We start from the raw sequence: 9,047 nt of genomic DNA, 5'->3' as shown, positions 1-9,047 counted from the left end.
GTGATTGTATGTGGACAAAGAGGCTCATCCTTCAGTGAATACAGCCAACAGTTCAATCAACTGACAGGAGTACACAAAGCACTTGTTCAGTACAATTAATCATGGATGAAAACAGAATGGAGAACTAGTGTCTCCTGTAAGGATTTGGTCACCTCCCAAACCTTGCCTGGAGCAAGTGGTCCAACTTTGGAGGCTCACTCTCCAGTTCCCAATCATCTAGACTGATAGCAGCATTCATAGGTGTGTGTGTGTGTGTGTGTCTGTGTGTGTGTATGCACGAGCACATGCATGCATGTATGTATCTTTATTTTATGTGCATTGCTGTGAAGATAACCGATCCCCCAGAACTGAAGTAACAGACAGTTATGAGCTACCATGTAGGTGCTGGAATTGAACCCGGATCCTCTGGAAGAGCAGCAGTGTTCTTAACCACTGAGCTGTCTCTCCAGCCCCATAGCAGCATTCTAAGCTCTTTTCCTACTCTATTTATTGGATTCTGCACAGGTGTTAATAGCCACAGTGAAATCAGTGGACTCTCCCAGGTACACATGCCACATAACAAACAGTGTCTTCTTGCTGTCTGACATTGGCAAATTCAGGATAGAAGAGAGAATTGGAAAAAAAGAGTTTACCTACACACATTTTAAATCCAACTTTTAAAAAATCATGCCAAGAGTTTGACTTTACTTAATAGCCATTTTCAATATTTATATAAACATGTAATGGTTTTCTGATGGGAGCAAGCTGAGGGACCCAAGAAAGAACCCTAGTAAAAGTACATTTTTAATAAACTAATGGCTTCTTAATATTACCAACTTTTGACCATTGTAACCTCACACACCAAAAGGCATTCATGACCCAAGCTGGGAATCACCCAAAGGAATCCATGACTCTCATGAGGATCTTGAGAAACCAACAACTCTTCTCTCGTCTGGCCTCCTCGGTGATAAGCTGATGTCCTGTAGAGAGAAACCCTGTCTCAAATCATCGAAACCAAAACACACACACAAACAAAAAAGACAGTACATCATGTAAAGGAGAATGACTTTTATATAATAACCTAAGTAAAAGGCATCAAGTACAAGTTTATTGATGTAAGATGATATCAGTTTCTTTTGTCTCATTATTTTAATAAACCAAATAATGAAAACCAGGGGAAATGTTTTAAAATGAAGTCCTGTGTGTGATCTACAGAGTATGTAGTCTGGCTTCAAATGCAGCCCTTACTTTCTGCTTGAACATTCTTGATCCAAGGCCACTCAGGACAAAGGACAGTGGACCTGTTGTCTCTATTCCCCAGTACTCAGCAACTTGGTTACATGTGAAGGCCATGGTTCTGCCAGCCGTACAGTGGCTCTCTAGGGCTCATGTCTGTTTGCAATCCTTGCTGCAAGGTCTGGAAGTTTCCTATTCACTCCCTCCCCTCCTACACTCACACACACACACACTCACAAACACATACACACACACTCACACAATACACAGATTCACCCACACACACTCACACACACTCTCACACATACTCACACACACATTCACTAACACACACTCTCTCACACACACACACACATACTCACTCACACACTCACACACACCTCTACCTGTAGATGAACCTGAGCTACAATCCCCACACTGCATCACAAAGTGTCTACCCAGAGTAGTTTTTTTTAAGACAGGATTTTTGTGTAGCTTTGTAGACCAGGCTGGCCTCAAACTCACAGAGATCCACCTGCCTCTACCTCCCAAGTGCTGGGATTAAAGGCGTGTGCCACCAACAGCTGGCTCCCGGAGTAGTTCTTAAGCTTCTGTATCTCAATAGATATGGACAACATCATCTGGCCCCTGAAAGGACTAAATGAGTTACTAAAGGCAAATATTGATGACAGTGCTTCCTGTGTAACAAATGCCCAATAAATCTTATATATTGCCATTGTTATAAAGATTTGTTGGGATGCCGGTCTAACTCAGTTGGCAAAGTACTTGCCTAGCACTCACGAGGTCCTGCGTCTAACCACTAGCATTGTATACCAGGCATGGTAGCACAAACCTGTAGTGTCATCACTTGGAAGGATCAGAAATTCAAAGTCGTCTTTGGACACATAGCAAGGTTGAGACCAGTCTAGACTACATGAGACACGTGTTTAATTTTTTTAAAATATATTTTATTGAAAAGGCAATGTTAAGGTGACCTCACTTTTCCAAATCAGATGGAAATCAGGAAACCCTGAACTGCTAGAGACAAATTATTTGGCATACGAACTCCATCATGATCATCTGTCCAGCTTACCACCCAGAGAAGGCCCCTGGGAACGACTGTGTGGACGGACACTGTGTGGGAGCCATGATCAGGCCGGCTCATGTCGTGGACTCCACAGCAAGGGTCTCAGAATACAAATGTGAGCCGGGAGACACCCCATGCTGAGGGCAGACCCACCGACGTCTTAAGTGGCGGAGTTTATTGTAGGAGCTGATGTGGCTGGGCACAGAGAATGGCAGGTTCACTGTTCTCTGTCCTGTGAGTAACCCGGGGTCTTCTTCCTCCTAGAAGAATGGCAAAGCTGCCAGACCTTGAAGTGATTAACCCTCCATGAGAAAACAGGAAAGAGGAGAGAAACCGTTGCGTCTATCTATCCCTTCATCACGAGCAGATAGTTTAGCCTGTGTTGGCGGGAAATCAGAGTCAAAACTAAAACAAAACCCAAGCTGCTCTTTCCACCCAGCCTCACACCTCGTAGAGCCCACCCCTCCTCCTCCTTCTCTATGGGCCAGGCATTGCTAGTAGATCATAGCACTCTACACTGAGAAGTCCAATATATGCCCGCACGTCCTCTCCACACTCCACTACAGATGTCTAGAGCCATCCAACCATCATCGACGACTCCAGTGGAGTCAACCGGCCAGCACTGAGAAAGACAGAAGAGCAGAGCAGTGTCATCAGTTTGTATTGTTCCTATTTTCCAGAGGAGAGAAAATATACAATGAGAGTAAGTAGCCAGGTGGTGGTGGTGTACACCTTTAATCCCAGCACTGGGGAGGTGGAGGCAGGCAGATCTCTGGGAGTTTGAGGCCAGCCTGGTCTACAGAGTGTGTTCCAGGACAGCCAGGGCTACACAGAGAAACAAACCCTTGAAAAGCAAAAAACAAAACAAACAAAAAAGGAATAAGTAATGTTTGCTTTTCCTTCCCTTAGGTTTTTGGTGTTTCCTCCTGTCTGTTGTGAAGCTCCCTCCTGTCTTGCTGCGTGATTCAGAACCGCTCCTCTCTCACACCCCCTCACCGTGGGGGCCCTTCAGAGGCTGGACTTGGCCTCTCCTACTAAGAGCTCTTCTCTGCTTTAGACCTTTCAACATTTAATGCCCTCTCAGCGTCACTATCAATAGAACTTTGAGTGAGCGCAACCTTTCTCTGGAAGCACTGATTTAATGTGTGAATTATACGGTTATTAGAATGGGTGTCAGGGAGACAGTGTAATATATGTAATGTGGAGGTTGATGGGACTGCAGGAGCTGACTCAATCGGGTTGATTTCTGGTGCTTTTTTAATGTTTATGTCAATTATTCTTATGGCCAATCATTCAAGGCTGTCTATTACCTTCTAATAATAATAATAATATTTTCCTGTAATGTTGTACCTTTCACCAGAGGATTCTAAAGAGCTCTGCAAACATTCATTAACACGATATAAAATGGGCAGGTAATATATGAATACCCAAGTCACATGTCTTTGAGCATCAGCCAGTAATCGTTCCCTTGACACCACGTTCAGTTGGAGAAGAAACTAGGAAAGACTGCATAAGTGAAAAGCTGGATTCGGTCATTATCAGCATTCACTGGGCATCCACGGAAGCCTGCCAGAAATGAGCCTCACTCTCTTCTCACTTCGTGTGATGGGAGATGCTGTTTTCCTCCCCCTGACACCTGTCCCTCTTCCTGAGACACTGTACAGAATGATATACATGCGCCGTTATTTCAGCCCACTACTCTCAGCCCCTTAAGAGGAGGCTGTGCTGATGATGGAACATTCTGGATGACTTATAAGATGATCCTTACACAGAGTCCCACCTGTCTTCACCCCATCCTCAGAACACGATGTGATGACTGACAAGGCGTACTGGAGGGTGAGGACACCGTGTCAGACAGTGAGTGAGACAGTCTGCTTAGGGTTTCTGTTGCTGTGAAGAGGCGCCATGGCCATGGCAACTACGATAAGACAAAGCATTTAATTGGGGCTGGCTTACAGTTCACAGGTTTAGTCCATTGCCATCATGGTGGGAAGCATGCTGGTGTGCAGGTAGACACGGTGCTGGAGAAGGAGCTGAGAGTTCTACTTAGGAGTCTGCAAAAAAACAGGGAGAGAATGAGCCATGCTTCCTCCAATGAGACCACACCTACTCTAACAAGGCCACACCCCCAGCAATGCCACTCCCTGTGAATCTATGGGGCCGTTTTTATTCTAACCGCTACAAGGGTAGAGCAAAGGGAAGTGTTTAAATGTAAGCAGTAACCACTTGAGAAGTGACCACAGGAGGGGTCTATGAGAGCCAAGGCTGAAGGTGCTCCAGTTAAGCAGACAGTAGGGAAGGGAAGAGGAGGAAAGCTACTTCGGAGCCTCTATGTTCTATGAAATTTGTTTCTATTGGAAAATATAGGTAGAGCCCATGTTGGTTACTTTTCTACTGCTGTGATAAAATACCATGACCAGAAACAACATAAGAGAGAAAAATTTAAAGCCAGGTGGTGGTGGCGCACGCCTTTAATCCCAGCACTCGGGAGGCAGAGGCAGGTGGATCTCTGTGAGTTCGAGGCTGGGCTGGACCGACAGCCTCCAAAACAATACAGAGAAACCCTGTCTCGTAAAAACCAAAAAAAAAAAAAAAAAAGAGAGAGAGAGAGAGAGAGAGAAAAATTTATTTTGTCTTACTGTTGCAGAGAGAAAGAGTTCATAATGGCAGGGGACAGTGTGACAGCAGGCGTAGGCTGACTCATCACATGGCATTGAACATCAAGAAAGAGAGGGGCAAACGGGAAGTGAGGCAAGACTGTAAGCTCTCAAAGCCTGTCCCTAGGGACAAACTCATCCAGCAAGGCTCCTGGGCCTAAATGGTCCATCATCCCCCACCCTCCAGACAGTGGCACCGATTGGGGGTAAGTGTTCAAATACATGAACCTATGGAGGGGACAGTTCTCATGCAAACCAGTACAGAGCCAAAGCCAATAGCTTATTTTATATATACCTTTGGTGTGTGTGTGTGTGTGTGTGTCTGCGTGTGACAGTGTGTGTGTGTGTGTCTGCGTTTGACAGTGTGTGTGTGTCTGTCTGTCTGTCTGCATGTGACAGTGTGTGTGTCTGCGTGTGACAGTGTGTGTGTGTCTGTCTGTCTGCGTGTGACTGTGTGTGTGTGTCTGCATGTGACAGTGTGTGAGTCTGTCTGCGTGTGACAGTGTGTGTGTGTCTACGTGTGACAGTGTGTGTGTCTGCGTGTGACAGTGTGTGTGTGTCTGCGTGTGACAGTGTGTGTGTGTGCATGTGTGTATTGTGTTCCCACCTGTGAGTACGATCAGGATGAGACAAGTCAGACTATGATAGTAAACATCAGCAGAAATCTCAGGGCATTAGCACAAGGAATAGTTTTTTATCTAATTAATCCACTGAAGGTACAAGTGGTTCTTGGAGACATCTGTCCTCTGTGTGGTGGCTTATGACCATCCCAAGCTTCAATCTTGAGCATCTCTGTCTTAATATGATTCTTAACATGCGGCTCACCATGATGAAGATGAAACATGTACAAGCTCTTACATGCTTTCCCCAGAAGTGACACCATTTTTTATAAATTTTCCCTTCTTTTGAGATTAATATAATTACATCATTTCCTCTTCTGATTCCTCCCTCCAAATTCTTCCATATCCCCCACTGGCTCTCTTTCAAATTCATGGCCCCTCTTTTTTTATTAATTGTTGTTATATGTATATAACATATATGCATACATACATATATATATATATATATATTCCTAAATACAACCTCCTCAGTTTGTGTAATGTTACTTGTATGCATGTTTTCAGGGATGGCTATTTGGTATTGGATAACCACTTGGTGTGCCCTTCCCTGAGGAAGACTGTTTCTCTAGCTCTCAGCATTCCTTAGCTGCCTGTAGTTCTTTATGTAACTTCCGACATTCCTGGGAGGCACAATCTCACAGCAGACTCTCTGGTCCTCTGCCTCTTACAATCTTCCTGCCCCTCTTCTGCAATGATCTCTGAGCATTAGGTGCAGAGGTTGTGTTGTAGAGTTAGCAGCTAGGAACAGGCTCCACAATTCTGTGCTTTGATTGGAGACACACATTTTTATTCCTAGCGTACTGGCTAGCTTCAGTCACATTGTTGTTAGTAGAAAGGCAAAAAAAAAATCCATAATTTCCATATGTCCAAGGAGGGCATAAAACTAGCTCATGAGCATCTATTACAACCAGTATGTGCTGGTTTAGTTTGGTATCAGGGCAGTAGGGTATGCTCTAAACCCCCCAAGACAATGTAGTCAAGCATAGAAGAAGAATGCTACAGCACATGGGTTGACTTGCTTTGCCTCATGACATGTGGAGACAGACAGAAGATGCTCAACATGGTACAGACAGCTATGCCTGGGGGACGCCTCTTTGTTCCTGGATAGATTTAATTTTCCATCCAACAGTTACTGCCTCCTAACGAAAGTGTGCTTTGTTTCTGATTTTTGTCCATCAATAAGAAGGTGTTGTGGTAGCATGTTTCTTTCTTTCCCCAACATGAACCTTCTCTCACACAAAGGGTATATTTTCCAGCTTTGCAAAAACATCATGCAATTGAGAGACCCTGGGAACCATATATTGCACGTTCACTAGAAATTTCTGTCCTGTGTCCTTGGAATTCAAAAGCTGGTGATCATCACACAGACTGGAGCAGCATGTCCTTCTGACGGCCTTCTGTGATTATCTGTTACTTCTTGTTCGCTGTTGATGAGATTGGGTTGGGGGATAGTTTTCACTCTAATCCACTATCTCTTTTTTAATAGATGAGGTTTTTTTCTTTTTTTCCAGACAAGGTTTCTTTGTGTGGCCATGGCTATCATGACTATCCTGTATAGACCAGGTTGGCCTTGAACTAACAGAGATCCGCCTATCTCTCCTCCCTCCCGAGTGCTGGGATTAAAGACGTGTGCCACCATCATCCAGCTGAAAAGAGATTTTTCTTAAGGAAGACTGCATTCCTTCTATCAGAAAGGACACAAAGAAAAAAATGTTCCATCTCTCTCTTGACTTATAACTCAAAGTTTCTCCTGTCCACCCACCTTATGAGTCTTTCATTTTCACTGGAAACTAATGCAGGGTAGAGTCTGCTTTGGCAGACACTGTTGGGCCCCAGCCCCATGGGGTCTCTGTGAGTTGCTGGTCAGCCTACAAGGACAACTTGTTTTCCAGTCCAAGTACTTTCTGTTTTCTAGTCCTGGCTTACTGCCCTGGCCTTGACCCTCTAACATCAACATTCAACAGGAAAAAAACAACGATCTCTCCTACCTGGGGTTTTTTCCACTGTACTGTAAACCTGTATAAAAAGCTCCTCCCTCCTACAAGGGAGAGACCTCTTAACACTTACAATGAAGACACACACACATTCTCCTGACAATAAAGACAACACATGCATTCTCTTAGTACAAACAAACGGACGTCTTGTCTCTCTTTTCCTGATACCTTGGACTTCCATGGCACCGCAATTGGAGGTCCCACCGAGATCCAGAGACACTTAAAAAGACTAAAAAAGATTGGCCAGATAAAAAACTCAAAAAGGAGAAACTGAAAAAAAAATTAAAAACAGGTACCTCAACTTCTAACAGTAAAATTAGTTAGATTAAATCTCCAGGCCTTCGCCCAACAAAGGTTGAAAAAGTAAGGGGACCCTGAGAGATTGCCCTCAGTTGGAGGGTAGATTGGATTAAATCTCCAGGCCTTCGCCTGACACCAAGGTCAGAAAAGAAAGGAAAACCTAAGAGATCACCCTAGGTTAGAGGGTGGATTGGATTAAATCTCCAGGCCTTCGCCTGACACCAAGGTCAGAAAAGTAAGGGGACCCTGAGAGATTGCCCTCAGTTGGAGGGTAGATTAGATTAAATCTCCAGGCCTTCGCCTGACACCAAGGTCAGAAAAGTAAGGGGACCCTAAGAGATCACCCTAGGTTAGAGGGTGGATTGGACTAAATCTCCAGGCCTTCGCCTGACACCAAGGTCAAAAAAAAAAGGAAAACCTAAGAGATCATCCTCAGTTGGAGGATAAATTAAAAGTGGGTAAACTAAAATTGGTAACAGTTAATAAAGGAGATACTGGTATTAAGTAAAAAAAAAAGATAAAAGTATATAAAATAAAAAATACACAGAGAGTCTAAATACTGTATACAGTTGTGGTGTCTTTAAATTGTTTAATTGCTAAAAAAAAAAACAAAAACTACTAAAAGACAATTAATTATTAATGTTACTAAATTAATCCAACTTACATGTTTTAAAAATACTTTGACTTCTAAATTTAAATATAAGGACAGGTTACTTGGGAAAGAAATTTCTACTTTTGTTTCCACAAAACATAAAAAGCTGTGGGTTCCTTCCAGACTAGTATGGTTTGATAAAACAAGACCACCTAAAGCAGTGGCCCAAGTGATCCAACACCTAAAACAACTGAGATGATTCAGCCTTACAGATCACAAAAACAAGAACTTCAACAGGGTTCTGGGTTTGTTTTTTTGTTTTTGTTTTTTTGTCCTGATCCCCATGGTATTTCAGCGCCCCTTAACAACAGAAAGTAGTTTTTAAAAAAACGACGCCCACATTCCCAAATATTGTTTATAAATTAACATTAACGGCCTAGTCACCTGAGATAGGTGCTAATTTATATATAAAGAAGGGGGGAGATGTTGGGCCCCAGCCCCATGGGGTCTCTGTGAGTTGCTGGTCAGCCTACAAGGACAACTTGTTTTCCAGTCCAAGTACTTTCTGTTTTCTAGTCCTGGCTTACTGCCCTGGCCTTGACC

Source organism: Mesocricetus auratus, unplaced genomic scaffold (genome assembly GCF_017639785.1).
Source record: "Mesocricetus auratus isolate SY011 unplaced genomic scaffold, BCM_Maur_2.0 Super-Scaffold_100006, whole genome shotgun sequence".
In the NCBI taxonomy this organism is placed as follows: Eukaryota; Metazoa; Chordata; class Mammalia; order Rodentia; family Cricetidae; genus Mesocricetus; species Mesocricetus auratus.
The sequence above is the reverse complement of the archived record's forward strand: the minus strand, read 5'-3'. Positions refer to the sequence as shown.